Source organism: Opisthocomus hoazin, chromosome Z (genome assembly GCF_030867145.1).
Source record: "Opisthocomus hoazin isolate bOpiHoa1 chromosome Z, bOpiHoa1.hap1, whole genome shotgun sequence".
Classification (NCBI taxonomy): Eukaryota; Metazoa; Chordata; class Aves; order Opisthocomiformes; family Opisthocomidae; genus Opisthocomus; species Opisthocomus hoazin.
Genome location: NC_134454.1, coordinates 79,057,844 through 79,079,439, shown reverse-complemented (window position 1 = coordinate 79,079,439; position 21,596 = coordinate 79,057,844). Strand labels below are relative to the sequence as shown.

Below are 21,596 nucleotides of genomic sequence, written 5' to 3'. Positions count from 1 at the left end.
CAGAGCCTCCAGCCTGTACACTGAGTCCCTTTTTAGCACCCTTCTGTGCGCAGCTATATCTGGCTCCAGTTCCTTGCTCTGGGAACGTGACCTCATCGTTGTTTTGGTATTTCCAGCGATTCAGCCCGGTCCGGGGCAGGGAGGAGTCATTTCTGGTGCAGGCTGACGGGGTGTTTGTGCGTTGCTGGAATTCCAGAGCGGTGCAGACCCAGCCCTTCCGCTGCCTTGACAGCTCGGCTGAGGCTGGGCTGCTGCGTTGCGTTCCTGGCTGGCAGATGGCCTGGACGCAGCTGGTGGACCGACAAAAGCTCCTGCTTTTGGGGGTGATGGGGATCCCTGACTTTCCAGCGTACCTGCCATGGTGAGGGTGAAGAAAGCCTCGTGCAGTCGCTTGTATGCCTGGGAAAGCCACAAGGAATCTCTGCTTAATGGGTGGAAAAAGAGTCTCGCAGAATGCTTGTTACTATTTACAGAGTGTCAGCATCCCTTAATGAAGTTAACTTTACAACATCCGCAGCAACTTGGTAAGTGTTATGATCCTTAATCCATGGGGAGCAGGAGGGAACAGAGGCACCGAACTGGGAGGTGGTCTGCTTCAGGTTTTATGCAGCTGAGCTGGAACAGTAAACTGCTGTGAAGCGGTGCTGACTGTGCCTGTCCTCCCCTGTGGTAGCTGGATTCCTCCAGTGAGCGATGAACGTGGGCAGTGGGCGAGACTGAGGTGGAGCAGTGCTTGTAGGGAAGAGCAGCTCCCAAACTGAGTCGAGGCCAGGCAGTACAGATTGCTAAACCCCATTTTCTGTGGATATCGCATTCCTCCATCTCTCTAGGTATGGTCAGAAGGCACAGGGGAGAGCTTGTAGACCAAGTTAGTCTTGGCTACTTCCGTAGCCGAGGTCAGTGTTCATGCTCCTAGGAGGCTGTGGATGCTGCAGGGCTGTCACTTGTGCCCTGACAGGATTGCTGTTGCCCGAGACGTGGTGAGTCTTATTGCAGCCTTGATCTAAACACTCTCAACTGTCTCGTTTGAGCCTGGGTTGTTGTGAATGGTTTTTAAACACTTTGGGATCATCTGGTGGTTAGCCATTCCCTGGCTGAGACCAGTCTGGCTGCAGAAGCAGCTTGGTAGAAGATACTGCTTCAGTGTTGTCTTGCTAAGCAGCAAACCACCCTGTTAGTGTAGGCGCTTCACCCCGAGAGAGACCTGTCCCAGTTTGTCACTACACGGGAATGTCATGAAGGCTCATAATCTTTGGAGAATCAGCCCCTGTCTGGAGCCCTCTTGCCCGTGTTGATGGATACTTGGCAATGAAGTTGTGGCTGTATTTTGTCTCAGACAGACCTAGGGAGCTGCACCCAGTGCCAGATTCACTGTTGTTACATTGGGAAGTTTTCCATTTTTTTTGTGCCGGGGTAGCTCAATGCCAGGAGAACTACCTCATCCTAAGGTCAGCTGGGCTGGGCTGCGGTGGAGAATCTCTGCACCATAGACAGGGAAAGCCTAAAGCACCTTCCTCATTGCAGGAACTGTCAGCCCAGGGAAAGGATATCAGCATGTGCAGGAACAGAGAGATTTAACTCCGATAGCCTTGCTTTCCCAGTTGTGGAGGGGTAGTGGCTGTACCAGCAGTTTGCTGGTGAGTGGAGACAGTAGATAATACAACCTGGCAACTCTCATTAACTCTCACCCCTCTGGTAGGTATCACCAGGACATACACTTACTACTTTGGGGTCCTGTGCTCTCCTTGACATCAGGTTTTTAACAGCACTCACTGATGCAATTGGCCCAAGTCAACAGTTTTCATACTTCTTCTTTAGAGGCTAGGTAATATTTTTTTCAAAGCTTCTACACAAGAGACCTCAGTTGCTTCACTCCTACGTGAACTCCCTGTTTTTTGTCACCACCTGCACCAAGAGGTCACTGGCATGAGCTATATGCCTGACTGGCACCACACTTACTGAAAATACGCTATGCCCGCTATGATGTGCATCCTGAAACAGCTCCTGCTCTGCCTCTTGCTGAGGTTTTCAGTGCTCGTTTAATTGGCAGTGACTGAATCCTGCAAAATGCCTCTACTGCTGGTTCTATCTGTGGGCACAAAGGAGGTAAAGCCCCCAAACCCTTTGACGTACTGCTGCTTTGCCCTGTCCCCCATCTTCCTTATTTGGTGTAAATCCAGTTGCAATACAGCTTGTAAGTTATCCTGAAATGGCAGGGAAAGAAGAACGCTAGCAGGAGGTGCCAAAGGCAGTGAACTGGAGAGAGAGGGTAAGTCCCAAAGACTTGCAGCTCCTGAGCATAGGGAGAGGGCTTGGACAGCGGGAACAGGCTTCTACACCATGAGGTGGTCACACACACAGACGGAGAAATGCTCTGATCAGCCTTTCTCGCAGGCGTGGTGGGCTGCTGCAGCACTGCACACCAGAGAAGGTGTGGTGCTGGGGCTGTCCCAAGCGGGGTGTAGGATGGAAAATTGCATAGGTTTGCATTACTGCTAGCAGGCGCTGTGTGTGGAGTTGTAGGGGCTGCTGGAGACTGTGGAACTGGGGAGTCTCCCCTTGCTGGTGGTCACTTCACCCCTGCTTCTCCTTGCAGGCAGCTGCCCGCCCACCCCCCTGCCTGAGCAGGCAGGCATGGAGTCAGCCCGCACAGCTCCATCACTCTCCCTTCTTTCTGAGCTTGCTGTAAATGGCTCTCTGTAATGTGAGCTGCATTTCTGCCATAGCCCTCTCCAGAGTGCATCTGTATTTACACTGGGGCTTTCATTAGCAATCTGGCCCTTGCGCTGCCAGCAGCCCGCAGCCCTCGCTTTTCCCTCCTGCCCACATGGTCTGTGAGTGAGACCAGCACCCTGGCACCGCTGTGCCCTGGGAGAGGCAGGTGACTGGCAGCGGGAGGAATCCCTGTGCCAGCTCCCATCTGGAAGAAGTGCCTTGTCATGTTGCCTCTCGCCCGCCATCCTGCAGAAACGGGCGAGCTGCCTGCGGACGCTCCCCGCAGCACAGCTCGCTGATCCCTGAGCTGACACGGGGACAAGCGGGTTTTGCTTCGGATTATCGCCGGCTCTGCATGCTGTGTTCTTCCTGCTGCTCTCATGCCGTTGCTGCTGCACCCGGCTTCCAGCTGCAGTGAGCTGAGCCCACTGTCTGGGGAGATCGTATCTGACAAGGTAGGAGCTGATCGCTTCCATTTGTTCTGCCACAAGTAATGTGGCAAGTCCTGCCCCTGCCTGGAGAGCATGCTTCAATTAGTAGTGTGTATGTGGTTTTATTTTGCATTGTTCTGTAGCTCTGATGAACAGTCAGTACGCTGCTCAGGCTGTAGCCTCTATTACTTGGAAAGAAAATGCATATATCCATTTTCTTTTCACCTACACTGTGGAAACTCAAACTCTGGCTCCCTTTCTACTCCAGGTGGCTGCTCCAGAGCCTGTCTGTCTTGTCTGTTCTCTTGCAGCATTCTGTGCATGTGCTGCAGGTCATGTCACCTGCTTCTCCAGGAGACACAAGAGAGCAGTCTGAATGTGTCTTGGGAGAAAGGCGAAGGGAGAAGAAACTCACGGAAGACAAACATCAAGGAAGTTCAATAGGCACAGAAATAGCTTTAGAGAAGTTATTTTTACCCCAGAAAATTAGACAGAGGAAGAGCCTCCTTTCTCTAGATAGTCTCAAAAGGGTATATATATATTTTTTTTTTGTGCCTTCAGTTTCTTAGGGCAAGTTGTTTTCATAAAGAAAGGCCTGAGGCTGCTGTTGTCCCTAGGGATGAAGGAGAGTCAGTCGTCCAGCAAACCTCACTGGCATTTAATGCTTCCCCTTCCCCCATCACTGCACACCTTTACTGGGGCTGTACAGGGAAAAGAGCTGATGACCAAGAAACCCCACGTCTGCTGGTTTTCCCTGCAGTAGCCAAGGACAGGTAAAATAGGAGGGCAACAGCATTTTCTTCTGACCTAGCTGGTGTTTAGGCACAACTGTTCGCTTTTTAGTCCACAGCAGCTGGGATGTGCCTGCCCCGGTACACACAGCCACCCATCTTCCCTGATCTTGCTGTACCTGGGCTTCCCTCCCATGTGGACAAGAGCCTCCTAAGCAGGATGGACGAGGATATCAGGCCTTCTGTAGGTGACGGTTTACTTCTGAGAACTAGCCCAAACAATAAACCATATTTTGGGGCCAGCCTATATCCCTAGCTTCTCAGCTGTGAGGAGGGAAGGGGGTCCTCTAGCTCTCCCTCCTTAGCATATCCTACTGTGCTGCCAGTGGGTGTATAAATAGTGCCCACAGCATACTATTTTGGTGACAAGCTCTTCCCAGGATTCATCCAGAGTTATGTGAGCAAGTGTTAAAAATAACACCAAGCCCTGCCCAAATCCTGGCATTGTTTCAGCCAAAGTGTTGGGGATCTTCCATAGAGAGCAGCCTAGGACCCTTGGGAGGGGGCAGCAGGAGGCGGTCCAGCAGGGCTCCCCGTGTTTTCCTCTTCTTGCTGCCCTGCTGACTGCAGAGGACGCTGACCCTCATGTTCTGCAGATGTGCTGGTCACTGAGAGGATGTGAGGCTTTCACTTCTAATTAGGTTATTTGCTACAGAGCTTTCCCTGTGTATTCTGAGTATTATCACTAGCTCTAATAAGAGGTACAGGAAATTCCAGGAGGGGTTAACCTGAGCTTTAATCTAGCCTGATGCTGGGTCCTTGCTGGTGACCAGAGCTAGTTGCTTCTCTAAAAAGTCTTGGGCTGTAGCAATGGCATATGTAGGGATTCTGGACCTGCATTAGGTTTATCCTGAGGACTAGCAGTTGGAGATTAGTTAAACTGTGGAAGGCATATTATATCTGTGTGTTGAATTAACACCTATAGCTCTGGACATCCTTGCTGTTCATATAAACACAAAAGTTATCCCAAAATTCTGCCCTTTTCATGGCATGATCAGTGCCTATAACTGAAAACCAGACCCCGCTACAGAGATTTCTGGGGACCCATGCTCCTTGGGCTATGCAGCCAATGCAGGATGCGCTGTCCCACTGAGGAGCTGGAAGCTGCAGTTTGTTTCCCCCAGGCTGTTTTGCCTGATGTTGGTCAAGTCCAATGCTAGGTGTGCAATTCAGCTGCTGTCACGCTGCTACAGCATCAGCCTCTGCTCTGTGCTGGATAACAGGAGAGCCCACTGGAAAGCAGCAGACCCCACTGAGTCCTTGCGTTCAGCGTATGGAGTTTAGAGCTCACAGAAATGCTTCTTGGAGGGCGCATGCTCAGAGAAGCTCCATCTGAAGACAGAGATGCTCCCTCTTGTAGACAGATGATGTGGCTCCACTCTTGCCTGGTCTAGCATGGGGTGTAGAAGAAGTTACCCACTATGCGAGTGGATTGCCCATTGCTGTTACGTGGCTTAATAGATAGAGCCTTGCACACAGAAGCAGAGGAAAAGAGCCAAGATGTCTCCTGGCTGCAAACCTGGGGGCAGTGCTTGGGCTTAGCAGTTTGCTCTTGAATTGAAAGCAGCAGTATCACGGAGAGGGGAGTCCACAGTTCTCTTTCAGATGCTGGGGTTCAGGACTATGGCATTAATCGACCTCTGTAGCTCCTTGACTTCCGCAGTTGCATCCCCATATACATCTGTGCTACTTTCTGGCTTTGTAGAGGAAGGGCCAGATGCTTTTGCAGTGTCTAAGTACTTACTTTCAGAAGGGCTGGATTTATTTTAAGCTGATACAGAAAGTTGCTGTGAAAACAGCAGGCATGCAAAAGTTTCTAGAAACGTCACAAGAGCTGTTTGGCACTTCATGCTTCACCTCCTCTGATATGGTATTGCTAATTGTGGCAGATGTTCCCAGGGATGAAGAGCAGGTCCCATTAAAACACCATGACTGAGAGTTTTCTCTGGCCGTTCCACAGAGAATGAGTGAAAGCAGAGCAGCCATTTGTCTTCTGCTGTGTCTCTCATGGTCAGCCATTGCCAGGCCTGCTTCCCATCTCACCATTTAGCTGGTCTTCACTTTTACTTGCTGTGTGTTGAGTGGCACAAGCTGGGTTTGTGCACAGGATGGAGTGCTTTCTGAAGTCTGTACTGAAAGCACAGACTTCAGAATTTTCCAGAGATGGAAATACGTCGTGGAGATGAAAAGCCAGTGTCTGTTTTTCCACGAATATGCTCTGGGCAATCTGTCCTTCATCAGGGGCTTCCTGCTTCTCCATTCTGCTGCTCCTTCCTGCTCCTTTCCCATGTCCAGCCAACGAAGGAGCTCTCTGAGTCATCATTGTTGCTGCTTGTTACTAGGCCTGAGCAAAGGCTCTGTGTATCATTGTACTTTACAGAGCTCCTAAGGGCTCTTTCATGGCTGTTTCCACCCTGGCATGCTCTTGTTCCCCTGCCTGGAATGTGTCTGGCATGCATGGGGAGACAGGACCTTGTTTGTCATCTCTAAGCACCTCTTTGCTGGATGTTTCTAAATAGTCTTCTGTGTGGTGCCAGAGCCCCACACCACAGTTTCCAGAGGTCCCTGAAGTGCTGAGATATCTCCTTGCGGAACCCTGTGGAGCAGTGTGCCCCAGCTCTTTCATCTGCTTCACAGGATGTTGAGCCCTGTTTCAGTCTGTCCAGCGCAATCTAATGTTGGTGTGTTTATGAGGCGTCTCCTGTGACCTGCTTTGCCTTCATCGCCTGCCTCGTTGCCGGTGCCAGGTCATGGGCACTCTGTGAGCCTGCGCTTTGCCTCTACCAGCTTTGATTTTCTATTTTAAAGAACATGGCAGGATTTCTTCTCATGCACGGATCCCTTGCATCCCTACAGCATTTCCTTTGCTGTGGTCTTTCTCCAGCCTGAGAAAAATTGTTGTAAGCTGTGGACAGACGCGTAGTTCTTGGTTCTGGCTGTCTGTGTCTGCCTGCATATGGGATGGCTGCCTGTTGCCTCAGCACGGCTTTTGGAGGAGGTAGACCTCATGCAACTGGCCGCATGGCAGTTAGGTTCTGCAGTTTAGACTCTGTGCCGATTAAGCATACAACAGTAAGTACACACAGCCAAAAAGTTGTTTAATTATGGGCTGACCAGGCATGGAGACCTCGAGTACAGCTGACTGATGATCCAGTACAGCCTGCTGTATTAGGTGGGCTGTAATCCACAGCGAGAAACAGGAGGGTTCTCAGCTATGCATCATCTTCAAGAACAGTGAATTAATGAGAAAAAATCTCTTCACTGTGATGGATGAAAGGAGGGTAAAACCACTGGCTGAGAGCTGGTACTAAACATATTCCATTTAGAAAAAAAATACCCTCGAGTATGTTTTTAATGGCCAGGTGGATTACCTACTGGACCAGCTGGCATGGGATGATTTTCCACTCTGTCTTGACCTGTAGCTTTGCTGTGTCTTTCCAAAAGCATGTCTCCTTTTCTCCAGGTATTCTCACAGAATAAACTCTTCCGGGTTTTTAATCCTGCATTACAGACTTCCTGTTCCTCTGCGCTGAAAAGAAATTACATAATAATAAGATCCCCAGAACTCATGTAATTACATTTGCCTGGCCCAGGCATAGTGGACTCAGGCTATGCCATTCCTTGTGTTTCTTCGTTTCATCTCTCTCTAGAAGCTCCTGATGACTGGGAGATAATCTGCTGCATCCCACTCCTTAACAGTCCAGTCCCTTCCCTCTATCAGTATCTCCTGATGCTATGGCACAGTGGATTGGCCAAGACCCAAAGATCATAGAATCCTAGAATTGTTCAGGTTGAAGGAGAACCTAGAAAAAGAAATTTTTTCCAATTTCATAGAATCATAGAATCATAGCATCACAGGTTGGAAAACACCTCTAAGATCATCACGTTCAACCATCCACCCAACATCACCATGCCTACTACACCGTATCCCAAAGTGCTACCTCTACATGCTTTTTCAACACTTTCAGGGATGGTGACTCCACCACCTCCCTGGGCAGCCTGTTCCAATGCCTGGCCACTCTTTCACTATGGAAATTTTTCCTAATATCCAATCTAAACCTCCCCTGATGCAGCTTGAGGTCATTGCCCCTCCTCCTATCGCTAAGTTACTCGGGAGAAGAGACCAACACCCACCTCCCTACAATCTCCTTTCAGGTAGTTGTAGGGAGCGATAAGGCCCCCGTTGTCCTCCTCTTATCCAGGCTAAACAGCCCCAGGTCCCTCAGCCAGTCCTCGTAAAACTTGTTCTCCAGACCCCTCACCAGTCTCATTGCTCTTTTTTGGACACCATCCAGCACCTCAGTGTCCTTCTTGTAGTGAGGGGCCCAAAACTGAATACAGTACTCCAGGTGCAGCCTCACCAGTGCTGAGAATTTTTGACACTAAGGGCCTGTGAAAATTAGCAGGAGTGCATGCCTCCAAATAAGTAAAGCAAATTGCTTCTGAGACACACAAGACCATACAAAATATTAAGAAAATCAGTCTTACGTACTGCCTGATTTGTTTTTTTGGTGAAATAATGAATGGCTAATTTTGTCTGTTATACCTGATTTCTAACCGAAACTTCCCCGGCTGCCCTTCAGGCAGCCTGTTCCTGTTGTTGAGGATATGGAGAACAGCTTGGCAGCAGTCTGCTATACATTTCAGAACCGATTGCATGTATCCTCTAGTTTTCTACAGAGAACTAACCCACTTGCTTTGCAATTTACTCCTTTCTGGTTTTCCTTGCTCTATTTGAACTCTTACCAATTTGTCCATATAGGACATGTCCATGAGGCATGTGCCAGGCAGGGTTGGGCAGAGAGGAAGGTTTACTCCATGCCTTGTGTATGACATGCCTATTCATACAGCCCCACATACTATTTGTCTGCTTCAAAGCAAAATGCCACCATTACTCAAGTTCAGCCTGTGATCTACGGCAACCACAAATCCCTTCTGAATGAGCAGGTCATGCATGAAGATTATGGGTGGGGATGTGCAATCTGTGCTGTGTGAGGTGTCATGGCAATAGTTATAATTTATGTCAATTTGCTGTTTATATATAGACATTATCCCTTCAGCTAAAAGTATCGGTGCTGTAGACGACACAGATGAAGAGTAAAAAACAACCGCTCCATCTGAGAGCCACCACGTTAAATGCACACGTGGTGGATGGGGTCTCTGGGATTGAGTTGTGGAGTCTCCTTCTCTGGAGATATTCAAGACCCGCCTGGACAAGGTCCTGTGCAGCCTGCTGTAGGTGACCCTGCTTCGGCAGGGGGGTTGGACTACATGACCCACAGAGGTCCCTTCCAACCCCTACTATTCTGTGATTCTGTGATTCTGTGATTCTGTGAGTTACAGGCCTGCATTACAGAGGCTTTTTAGCAGGAGATTTCAGTGGCCCTGTTTCCTTTCCCCTTTGCAGCTTTTCCAGGTGTCTGCAGGGAGGTGGGTGCTCAGGAGCACAGGCAGCCTCTTGGGTGGCACTCCTGCCTGCCAATATTGTGCTGTAGCATTGCTGCCAGTGGGTGGTTTTTGAGTGTGCCTTCAATAATCTCTTTTAATCACAGAGTGCTTTGCAGAAGCGCAAGCTGTCTAGACATTGCTTGATTTGCCAGTATAACATAGCCAGCTGGGGCAGGTAACACTGCAGAGCAACACTGCATGTCCAGCTTGGGTTGTAAATGGAGAAACTTAGGAAAAAGATCAGTATAACCAAGCATTATTAAAATCACATGTCTCTAATAAAATCAGCTGGTGGTTATGTGCTCCCTGGGCTTCCTTGCAAAGGTGGGAGTGTTTGAGAACAGGGAGGTCTGCTGGGAACTCACTTTGCGGTGAGTTTGCAGATCTCACTGCTTGCCTTTTGCTGTTGCTCTGAGCAGCACTGGCAGGGAAGTGCTTCGGCATGCGCAGAGGGGGTTGACTGTGTGTTTCCTGCATGGAATCCAGAGCAGTTTGCATACTTGCTGTTGCCTTGGAAAACCGGAATATTTGTGAGTCAGTACAGAAGCAGAAGGGCAGGAGGCTTTTTCCATTCTTGGTTGTGGCCTCTCATGTGTCCAGCAGTGATGTTTTTCTTCTCCCCTGATTGCCCCTTTCCTGCTGCATCCCTTCCATTGCAGTCTCTGTGAGCTGAGGCTTGCTGGCAGTGCAGTCACCCTTGCTTTGAGTCAGCCGGGTGATGCCACTGGAGTGGGAAGGGAATGTCACTTTGGTGTACATCATGGGAACCATAAGCAGTCACCTTGCTTGAGCAGTGCGTGCTGAGTACACAGCGATTTGGGCTTGTACTTGGCATGTAGACAGTGAACCATTTCAGGGCTGCGGATTCAGCTCAGCCCAGCAGCTTTTCAGCGGCTGAGTTGGAAATACATAATTTTTATTTGAGATCAGAATACAAACCAGTGAATACAGCAGCGCTTGAAGAAACAGAGTTGCTCTTAGAGCTGAGCTCCTGCTTCAAACACTCTGAAATTTCAAGCTGGATCAGTTATGTCCAGGCTTTGATTTATTTCAAGGTTTTCTGTACAGCTTTAGGAGCTTGACTTATGGGATTGAAGCTGAGACTTCAGGCATAACTCGGGATCGGCTCTGTTGTTTCTGTCCTCACTTGCCTCTGCCTGAAAGTGTTCAGCTATTTCTTTGCACTCTGACTTCGGCAGCAGTAAGCGTTAGGGCTAAAAGATGGGCACTGGGGTTGTAGGATCGGTTCTCCCTTTCCCACAGCTTTCCAAGTGACTCACTTCTTGTTGCCCCAAGTCTCCTGTGTGTGAAACGTTGATAGCAGCACTTTCCTAGAAATAAGAGTACAAACGTAAGGGATTTCAGGACTTGAAGGGACTGGAGACACACAGCTGGCTGTGGGCTGGGTTTGGTTTTCCCGCAGACATCTCAGTATTGTAGAGGTATGTGGAGCTGAGCCCAGCCGCATGGGGAGCCTTGCCAGCACTAGTCCTGTCTGTTAGTTGTGACTTTTTATGGAGCTTGTGAAAGCCTCTGTCCTGAGCAGTGAGGCATCAGCTGCTAGCAGTAGGAAGGGTTTGACCTTAATACAAGAAGGTGGAAACCACTATTGTGATTGGGATGAAGGATCCACCGGACCCAGTATTATTTTTCCAAAAGTGGTTGCAGGTGGTCAGCAAGGGAATAGTGGGAGCAGGGCAAGCAGATACCACATGTTTATTATTTTTTTCCCAGGGGATTTACTAAGTCTGTTTTATTTCACCTGTTCAGTAACCTGAAATGGATCTCTCAGCTACTTATCCTGCCTCCTCTTGAACCCCTGTGGGCTTCTTCCATCCATAATGTCCTTTGCTAAGAAGTAAGGAGCAGCGAACAGGCTAGAGGAAGGTAGCAGCAATGTTGAAAGAGGAACTACTGGTCTGAAGGGAAGGTGTTAGTAGAAAGTAGTCTGAAAATGGAAGCTATTCAATACATCAAGTAGTACTCTGAGCATTAAAAAGTAGAATTTTTCTACTGATGTTTCTTAAAGACACAAAACTAGGAAGAATCATCAGAGGCAGTTCGGGTTATTCAACAGGAAGAGCGTGGATGTCGTTAAGGAATAACAAAAATGGGAACTGGATAGTTCAAAATTGCATGGCTATGTGCATGAGAAACTAACAAAAAGTTCAGCTCCAGCTGGGAGCTCACGGGGGACAATGAGAGTGAAGGGGGAAAACCCAGGGTCTGTCAGTGACGTGAAGGACAACTGTGAGCAGCTAGTGTGATGCAGCTACAAAAAAGATAAATGTCATCCTACATTTCACAGTGGAAAAAATATTTGTACCAGTGATGGGGAAATTTGTGTATTAAGGCATGGTGAGACTTGCTCAGAAGACTGTGTACATTTCCAGTCACTCTCTGAAGGCTGTACGCAAACTGGGTCAGGTCCAGAGAAGGGATATTGGTATGATCAAAGAAATGAGGAACCTGCCTAATGTGAAGTGATTAAAGAACTCAGATGATATGACTAAACACAGACGGGATAAAGCTGACGTTAAAGCTCATTTTTGGAACATGAGTGAATATGGGTGAGCTGTGCAAGGATAAAGATAAGCTGGAAATTCAGAGAATGTTCTTAAACATCAGAGGAATTCATTTGGGGAATTAATTCTGTTAGAAAATGGTTAGCAGACAAAGAGAAAAGCCCAAGTTTTTTTGAGAAAACAGCAACAACTTTCTCTTCTAAAGCCATTTTCTTATTTGGAGGCACGATTCCTGCCTTGGATTGCTAGCCCTGAAGAAATCAGGATCATGGGGGATTGGTGAATCCTGCTGTTGCGAACATGTCTGTGACTGGTGTAATCCCACAGACTCCTGTTCCTCTGTCCTCGGATCCTCTCCTAAGGCCCACTCAGTGGGGGACAGCAGTTAGTGACCCCCAGGGAAATGGGAGGACTGAGGGCAGGCATTGCCACTAAGCTAATATGTGTTTTTCCCAGTCTTCTTCGATTCTGACCCCTCATTCAGAAACTCTTGTTCCCACCAAACAGAAAAGTTGTCAAGTGCCTGTGGGTAATGATCAGCCTGTATTGATCTCTGTGTGTTTGAAAGAGCGATGTTGTTTGACCTTGAAAGGCAGGGTTGGCAGTGATGTGGAATGATTTTGGTTTTTGTTTCCGAGAATATTTGCCCAGTTTTCAGCACCTCCTGCGTTCCTGATGGCCTCTGTGTTCTGGTCCTCCTTGCTCCAGTTGAGCAAGACCATGGTCAGCTCTGACCGACATCCCGCTCTCTGGCATTCCTGAAACAGCCTCAGTGGTGCTGGATGGGGTCGCCTTGTCTTGAGGATTCAGATTTCTGCTGTGAGCGGTCAGTGAGTGAGGTGAGAGGCACTGAGTGGCTCCCACCTTGCTCCTGAGTGGTCCAGCATGTGGGAAAGAGTGATGATGTCCATCCCTGCTGTGGTCATGTTACAGATGGGGTAAAGATGAGCCAGAAGCTGCAGACTAGGCACGTTCATGCTGTTTCACACACAGATAGAAAGGCATAGATTGTCCACTGTGGTGACGAGCTTGCTGTTGCTCGTACTGCTTTCTGTTTGCTTAAAAGGCGTAGACACTCTGAAGGTAGTGAGGGCTAGACCAAAATACCCATCCTTTAGGAGGAGGCAGCCAGCATCTCCCTGGGTTCTAGCTGTGAGCTGCAGTGGAGAGGCGGCAGCCCCGGGGGCTGTCTGACTGTTGCAAGGGTGGGTAGGTTGTGCATCACACCTGACCATGAGGGGTCATTAAATACCTGTTCCTGAATGGTGAGTGAAGGCAGGTGAGGGAAGGAGCCCAAGGCCAAAACAGAAATGTGTTGGGCTTTTTTGCGCCTAGATGGTCTGTTTGTGTCCTGGTTGTTGTCAGCAAGCGCTCCAGGTACGCACGCGGCTCGTGCCCAGTGCGAGTGCAGCACATGGGGCTCCCATGAAGTGGTGAGCTCTGCTGCAGCCCAGCTCTGGGATTGGGATGCGCCTCCTTACTGGAATTCACAGGTGGGAAAAAATGTTGTGCATTGCGTTCTCACACCCGTGGAGCAAGGGGGAAGGAGGCGAGATGGCAAAAACCCTGCCCTACACCCAGGATGCCTGTGAGTAATGAAGCCAGCTTTGCTTGGTAAGCAGTTTTCTCCTGCCAAGGTGCACCCCACAGTGCTGGGGTGTGCAGGAAGCACCTATCCCTACGTCTCCAGGCCAAGCAGGACAGGGACCCCTGTTACTGTAGGGGCAGACGGGTTCTGGCACATCCATCTTCCTTGCCCTGCTTCTCTAAGGAGCTCAGTCACCAGCCTGCAGTATTCCTGTTGCTCTCCTTGCATGAGACTGTGGAGTCAGCCACGCTCCCCATCTCACACCGACTCATCTCTGTGATCAAAGAGAAGTCATCTCCTAGAAGACAGTCCTCAAGGAAGAGCTTTCTTCTTCCTCATTAGTGCCTGTAATCTCTTACTGCCTACGAATCTTTGGGACAGCCCATCAGTTTTTACAGCTGTTGCTGAGAGGGCTGATCCTGGGAGGGAGAAGCAGCAAAGGGGTGCTTGATGAAGAGGTGCAAGGCCACGTGAGCTTGGGGCAGGGTGAACGTGATGAACGTGTTTTGGGGAGGAGGATACAAATATTTATCTTGGGAACAGATGTGTAAATAGGAGTGTTTCTCAGGGAGCCTCTTGTCTGCTGCACTGCTCTGTCTGTTGACAAAGCAGCCCCCTGACTCCATCTGCTCTGGTGTGCATCTGCAGCACAAGGCAGGCATTGCTGTCAGTGAATTGGTTAATGCCAGTGTCCTGTGGCAGGGACAGGGATGCAGGCAAGCACTCAGCCTGCCAGCATTTATCCCTCCTGGCGTCAGCATTGGCAATGCTCGTGGAGGACTGGGGAGGGCACCGAAATAGTTTCCATTCTCCTCTCTGCTGTGGGAACGAGTCTCCTGGGTAACAAACGTTCCTTGTTCTGCACAGAGCTCCACAGCTGAGACTCGCTCCCTCCATCCTTGCTGCTGCTCCCTCACTGTCACAGCTGAACGGGCTGGAGACTCTGCTTGAGCCCGCCTTAATTAACGCTGACAATACAATGGGACTGGCCGTACGAGGGTCCAGGGGCTGCACACTAATGGGAATACAGTAAATAGTCTCATTTACTGCGGCTCGGGTGGAGCAGAGCCCAGCAGGACTAGCTTTCTGCTTGCTGTAATGGCCAGGCGTGGAGGTACGTCCCTTGCCCCTGTGTCCTCCCTGGGACTTGTCCCAGCTGCTTGAACAGGACAAGGCGGTGGTGTGGGCTCTGAGTGTACAAGCAAAGGCAAGCCGTGGGCTGGGGACCGTGAAGTAACACAGCTGTGACACGTGCGTTGGCCTCTTGGGAGGCACCTGCGGACCCTCAGCATTGGGATGGGCTGAGGCATCACTCCCGATGTTTCAGAGGTGAGTAGCAGAGCCACCTTTGCGATGGTGGTTCCAGTGCATCCCGTGTGGGCTGCAGGGCCCACAGCCAGCCCAAGGACCATTCTGTTTTCTCGCTGGAAGGGTCTCTCCGCACTGGGGGGAGTCCCAAACTCCTGCCTCTGGAGCCCTTGGTGGGAGCCACCCACCAGCCACTGGGTTTTCAGTCAGAAATCTGATCTGAATGTTACCTGATGAGATATTTTAAAGGTTTCTAGTGGTCTGGGATCTGAAACAATTGGCAGCCGCTTGCAGTAAGAAGCGTAGAGTTTTTTTGGCGTAGCTTTTCATGTTGGCCTCTCCCGAGGCAGAAGCTTCTGCAAAGTGTTGTATTGTCTGGGTTGTTCTGTGCTGTCTGAGTTATTGTATTTGTTTTGTTTGGTTGCTGCTTTGGGTGCATCATGGCATAGAGCAAAAAGCACTTAGGCAAGTGATGGTTCTTCATTTCTCTGAACTGTGTTTGTGTGATATCTTTGCCTCCTCTCTGACTTACCCACTCCCCGTGGAGCCTTGTTTTAGGAGGTGGGGTTTGGTTCAGGCTCATAGCGTTTGCTTTTTCCAGTCTGGATGCTGCATTTTCTGAGCCCTGCTTAGCTCAGTGCAGGGAGGTGGCTGTAGGAGCAGGGCTGGGTGGCTAAGTGCAGTAACGTGAGTGGTTCCTCCAGGGTGGTGGTCTCAGGGCAGCTGCTTCAGTGCTGGAAACATGTCACTTGGCACAGCCTGGAGCACCACTGGGTTTCTGAGGTGTGTGGTCATGGCCGGACAGTGGTAGAAAAACAAAAGTAGCCACATGTGTCCCTTTACAAAGTCAGGAACTGCACTTACCTGCCTATGGAGCAGGTTGCACCTGGCTCTGGTGAAAGCAGGTGAAGGAAAAATCCTTTCACATGGCTTCAGGACAGCGAGAGAGCCTGGGCTTTTGCAAGCGGTGATCCCTTGTTTCAGGAAGGAAGCTCTGCCATGTGTTACGTTGCAGAGATGCCGGTATTTAGCCCAGGTTACGGGCAGTGCTTTAGTCACAAGGTGTAGTTAATAGTTGCTGGGATCTTGATTTGAGATTCCCTGTGGCAGCAGGGACTGCAGATGTCCTGCCCATGCCAGGTGTGTTCGGCACCGGGGAAGTGCTAGTGGCTGCGTCTCACTCCAGGGACAGCTGCGTTTCAGGAATGTTGTGTAGATGCTGTTGGTGAAGCTCTTTAGGACAAGGCACTACAGAAATGTAGAAGAAGCTTCAAGAAGCTTCTTGTACTCCTCCTGATCTCTTGGTAATAAGTGCTCCCATGCTCCTCCTCCTGTGCTTTGCTTTGCAGACTAGCATTTTATCTCCAAGGGCTCTGGCTGCCATTATCAGCCATAGGAACACAGCACTCCAGTTCCTTTTGCTTTCCTTTGCAAAGCCAGGAGAAGAAATCAGGTGGCTTGCAACCACGCAGCATCTGAAACCCAAGCTCATCACAGAATAAGATGCTGCAGCTCCATTTTATGGCATAAGCTTTAGTCTTTTTATTTGTCCTTATGCTACCTTCCTGTCTTCAGAATTCCTGTAAGAATCAATCCTCCATCTTCCAGCTCGATTTATCTCCCCTCCTCTCCTTCTCCTCTCCCTCCCATCCCCTGCCTTGTCTGAGGTCCCGCAGGGGCTGATCGCAAGCCGGCGCGGCAGTGCTGTGGGCATGCTTGCTCCTTCACACGCAGCAACGTCACAGCAGCAGCAGCAGCAGCAGGAGCACTGGAGATGTGGTTGCGCAGACCCTCTGCATTGCCAGGGATGCAGCCGTGAAAAAAAAAAAAAAATTAAAAAAATTGACTCTGTGTTTCCCACAGCATCCTGGTGAGAGAGCACGGAGCCCGCTGGAATCTGAGTGCTCAGCAGTGCCGGAGCGGAGCGTATTCAGTGAGAGGAGACAGGGAGCAGAGGATCTGTGGAAAGGTGAGATGGAGAAATGATCAGGGTGGGCTTTAGTTGTGCTGACGGTTTTCAGGCCGTTCATTGTCCTGCAAAGCAGCCGGTCTTTTTTTTTTTTTCAGAGATTGCCGGCTACCCGATGAAGCTTAAAGAATTTAGGATTGCTTTGTCTCTACAGAGGATGAGTTGCTTTAGAGCTACTGTGTTTATGAAGGATGTAAGCAAGTGAGGAGGCTGGTGTTGCTGCGCAGAATGTGTGTTTGTCCATTGTAGCTGTGAAATAGCAGTTGTCGTGCCCGGGGCTGGTTGTGCAGAGGCGAGCCGTGCTTCGCCCCGACAATGCCGTTGCACAGCTCTCCATTGTGCCTGCCATGACAGCCGAGCCCACAAGGATTGTTTTGGTCCTGCCAGCTACCGTGCTCTCTGTGCATCCGTGGCGGTGATGCTGCTGTGCAGCTCTAAAGCTGTTTTGACAGACAGCGTTTCCATGAAAAGCCAGAAACAAAGGACGCAGACGGATGAAAGGCTGCTGTCAGTATGGCTTTTGGCTTTTTTTTTTCTTATATTTTTTCCCTTTTTTTATTTTAAAAAATACTGGTAAATAATTGCTCAAAAGGTGTTAGGATAAAATATTGTGGCAGCTAAAACCCTGCTCTTCTGCTAAGAGATACATGGGCTCTGTGCAGACTGGAGTCCTTTGTGTTGCCCAGGGTGTGTCTGTGCTGGCTGTGTAAATGGATGCTTTCTCCCTGCCTCTTTTCACAGATGAGATGAGAAACATTATCTAGGAAAGGAGGAATTACTACCTTTAATTACTGAAATGAGGGATCCAGGCTGGGTACCAGTTACTAGAGCTTAATTACATGGTCTTGTTATAGCCAAATCCCTGTTTTCCCTCCCTGCCTTCCTTCTTCTTCCTTCCCCCACCCTCTGTACAAATCCTTCCATCATATTCCCTCTGCAAATGCAAAGGGAGAAGGCTTGAACAAAGAGAAGGGTGTATGTGGGATAGGGATACAGATGCTGGAGAGGCGATGTTCAGGATGACAGTCAGCAAGAACAATAAGGCAAAGGTATAAAAGAATGAGATTTTGGTATACGTGCTAAAGTGACTGTCCTGGTTTTGGTTAGGACAGAGTTAATTTTCCTCCCAGTAGATGCTGTGTTCTGAATTTAGTAGGAGCATGTTGATAAGATTGATGTTTTTAGTTGTTGCTAAGAAATTTAGGGCTTTTTCCAGACTCCCATATTCAGCTAATGCACAGGTGTGCAGGAGCTGGGAAGGAGCTTAGCCAGACAGATAGCCCAAGCTGGCCAACGGAAATATTCCATATCACAGATGTCATGTTCAGTTTATAAAGGGGAGTCAGCCAGGGGACAGGAGTCCTTTTTTTAGTCTTCTTTCTCTTTTTCCATGAGTTCAAATCCTCTCCTGTCCAGGAGTTCAAATTTTTCTGGGAGTCGTCTTTTTCAGGAGTTTTGCAAAATTTGTGAAATCCGTGAGTTGTGAGTTCCACAACTGCTGCTCAGGGGCTGGCTGCAAATCAGTTATTGGGTGGTGAGAAAACTGTGTTGTGTATAGTTTGCTTTGCTTATTCTGCATTATTATTATTGTTAGTATTGGTATTTCCTTTGTTGCCTTATTAAACTGTCTTTATCTCAACCCACACATTTTGCCTTTTGTCCGTTTCCCCTCCCTGTCCTGCTGGGGTGGAAGGGGAGGGGTGAGCAAGTGGCTGTCTAGTGCTGAGTTGCCAGCTGACAGGTTAAACCACAACAGCGACATGGCTGTAGGGGAATGTGCACATGAGGATGTAGTGACAAAGGGGTTAAGCAAATAGCAGATGCAGTCTTTTGGGGTTATGGAAGGTGCTGAGCATGTGGAGTTGCAATTACAGAGGTTTGAGGGGAATGCGGTGTTAACTGGAGTTACATTAACATTGGGTGCCAAGAAACAGATCAGACAGGTTCTGGATTGATGGGTGTGCTAAAGGTGTATGGAGTGTGGAGGAAGTAGAGATCTGCTTTTTTACCTCCAGACACCTACGGCCTTGTATACCAGTGTTGCTCAAGAGTGAGCTTGGCAGTTCTAACCTATTCACAAAAACTTTCTGCAGTTTGCTAGCGACCCAAGAATAATGCAGATAAAGCATCTTTAGGCCTACCAGGAGCAATAGGACAGTAGGAAAAATGTAGATAAAATGGTAAATGTTTGGCAGAGCTGTAGAGGAACCTTTAAGCAGAAGAGGCAGGTGTGAGGGGCATTGCAGAGTTGGAGGAACAGGGGTGTTTGGGTCAAAGACCAGTGGCAGAGGACACAGGGGAGGAAATTCAAGGATGTCATTGTCAAGGAATGTAATTGTGTCATTTCTACTGTCATTCTCTGGCCTCTCGCTGTGTTCCCTGAGATGGTCAGTGCAGTGTGCAGCCCTGAGGGGTTTGTGGAGGTGGGAGCAATCCTCAGCACAGCCTTTCCTGCAGCAGTTTTCTGAAGGAACCATTTTGCTGCTGCAGGTTCTCAGTCGGTTGCTCCCTTTCCATCCCTATGGAGTGGCAAAGCTTTCCACCCTGTATATCTGGTGAAGAAGATTAACCCAGCATTTCAGTGCAGGGTGCCAGGTGGGAAGGAGAGGGCTTACAGCAAAATCACAGAGCAGAGTGAGCTCTTCTTGCAGCTGTGTGACAGTGTCCTGGCAGCAGCACAGGGCTTCCTGAACTGCAGTTCATTCTCATCGCTGTCTCGCCATGGGACTCGGGAACCCTCTCTGTGTTTCCAGGTCTCTGTCCCGTTCGGCCATTTGGGAGCAGGTAGCGGGATGTGGTCCTGTAGGTGTGTAACACACTGTTTGTGGGGCTGCTGCAGGAGCTTGGAGGGGGGGTGACAACACCACATGTGTGTTTGTAGGTGCATCGTGGGCCAGAGGACAGGACATATCAGTGCAGGATACACATTGTTGCGTTGGGGTGTGGAAGAAAAATGACATATAGTTTGTGTGTGCAATGCTTGCCCAAAGGAATAAAAAGAAGGTAATGCACTCTCCTTCTCAGTGTGGGATGGGAACGTTCCCCAGGACGTACATGCTGTGCCTTACTGGTAGGTGCCACTCTTACAAGAACATCTGTTAAGCAGTGAGAATGCACAGATAATCTCTGCCTTGAGATGCTTAAAAGATGGGCCAGAGCTGTTGGCGGCTGGAGCCAACCAAAAGGATTCGCAGGAAGGAGATATAATTGCTGCTGTGTGTCTTGTTCGCTGCATCAATGCAGAATGCTGGAGATAAAGAGGAGCTGGATCTCTAGATCCAATGGACCCAGACCTGCATTGCAGAAAGTGCAGGTGGCCCAGGAGAATATGCTGAGGACCCAGCAATGGACTGCCCACAGCTCCATGACAGCCTCTCAGATGTGTGAGGCTGTGATAGCAAATGAAAAACAAATTCTCTGTCCCAGAGATTTTCATTTTCTTCCAATCTGATGCTCCTGGTGAGTCAGGACCTCACTCTGGTATTATTCCTGATAGCCAGACAGCTGCCCACCTATTGCAACCCCATGTTGTGGGTTGCCCCATTTTTCATTTATTTCCCAGTCTTATTATTCTTTTCCAGTGTTTTCTGAAAGCTTTATGGGCATGCTGATAAATCTAATGTGGGTCACTTTCTTTCCTCTTTCAGAACAGGTACAAACTTTGCCTTTATTATTCGCCAGCCACACAGCTTCCCCTCCTTCCTCTCTTTCCTCACAGGTGTTTTTATCAAAAGCCATGTTGCCAGCTGTGATCATGCAATGATTCTTTCATTGTTCTGGAATCAAGAATATCTTGTCCCTCTGACTTGAGTGCATTCCTCTTCTTGAATTTGTTTCCACTTCAAAAGCTCATTTCCTTTTCTGCACCGTCTTTCTTCTGTATTATCTAACTTGTTGTTACCATTGCTTCCATATTCTTCTTGCCAAAGCAGCACCAAAGATGCTGTTTTACTTACCTCTAATATCCTTCTTGGTGTGGTTATTCATTCAGGTTGGTCAGGAGCCCTGCTCTGCTGATTCCCTCACCTTGCTTGGTCATTCCAGATGTTTTCTTTTTTACTGAGGATGTACATTCAAAGCCTTTTCTGTGATACTTCTCCAAACTTTTTGTTCTCATTGGCTTTATAACTGTTTTCACTGGTAAGCCAGTGATCTGGTCTTTAAAAATTGAAAAGATTTCATTACAGAGCTGTTTGCGTTTTACCTTTCTGTTTAATATAAACTGGGTCATCTTTATATATTCAGTCCAAAGCCACTTCTGTATCATAGGTGCTGGGTGATAACTCATCTCAGTAGGCATGGTTCTGACGGTTAAACCCAAGAAAAGCAACCCAGAAGTCAGAGATGTGGAGATCTGTCCTGGTGGTTGAGAAGCGGTGGGTGAGAGGTGGAGGTGCCTCTCTGCCAGCAGTGGAATCGCAGGACAGTACTGGATGAGAAGATTTTGTCCCCGTGTTTGTGGAAACCATTGAAATGCAACCGATAGTGGGAAAGTTCATTTATCTTCTACCTGTTCTGCTTCATGGCAAGAGTTCTGATTTGGATAAAGTGCTTCTGGCTGACCAGTCTGTAAGTCTGGAAGAGCCAGAAGTTCACCCCGTTCCAGAGCTATGCGAAAGGCTGCAGAATAAGACTTGAAGGAGCTGAGGGAGGGAGGTTGGCTGGCAGAAGGTGAAATCCATAGCAGAGATCAATGGCAGCTGTGTTGGTAACTAGCCTTAGCAGGGATTTGTCATGTTATCTGCTGAGCAGGTTCCCTGCACGCCCTAGCGCTCATCTGAAAATTGGTTACTCTCCAAAGAGAAAGAAACGGGCTGTCAA

General features: G+C 48.9%; 1 protein-coding gene across 9 annotated transcripts in view; it reads left to right on the top strand.

Moving 5' to 3' along the window:
• Window positions 1–219: 219 nt before the first annotated feature.
• Window positions 220–21,596, top strand: part of RUSC2 (RUN and SH3 domain containing 2) — a 55,182-nt gene continuing 33,805 nt past the window's right edge. For 3 of the 9 annotated variants that reach the window (XM_075410957.1, XM_075410958.1, XM_075410953.1), the window contains exon 1: window positions 16,408–16,775. The gene's annotated coding sequence lies outside the window, so the exon portion shown is untranslated. The other 6 variants (XM_075410951.1, XM_075410950.1, XM_075410949.1 and 3 more) reach the window with 6 other exon arrangements.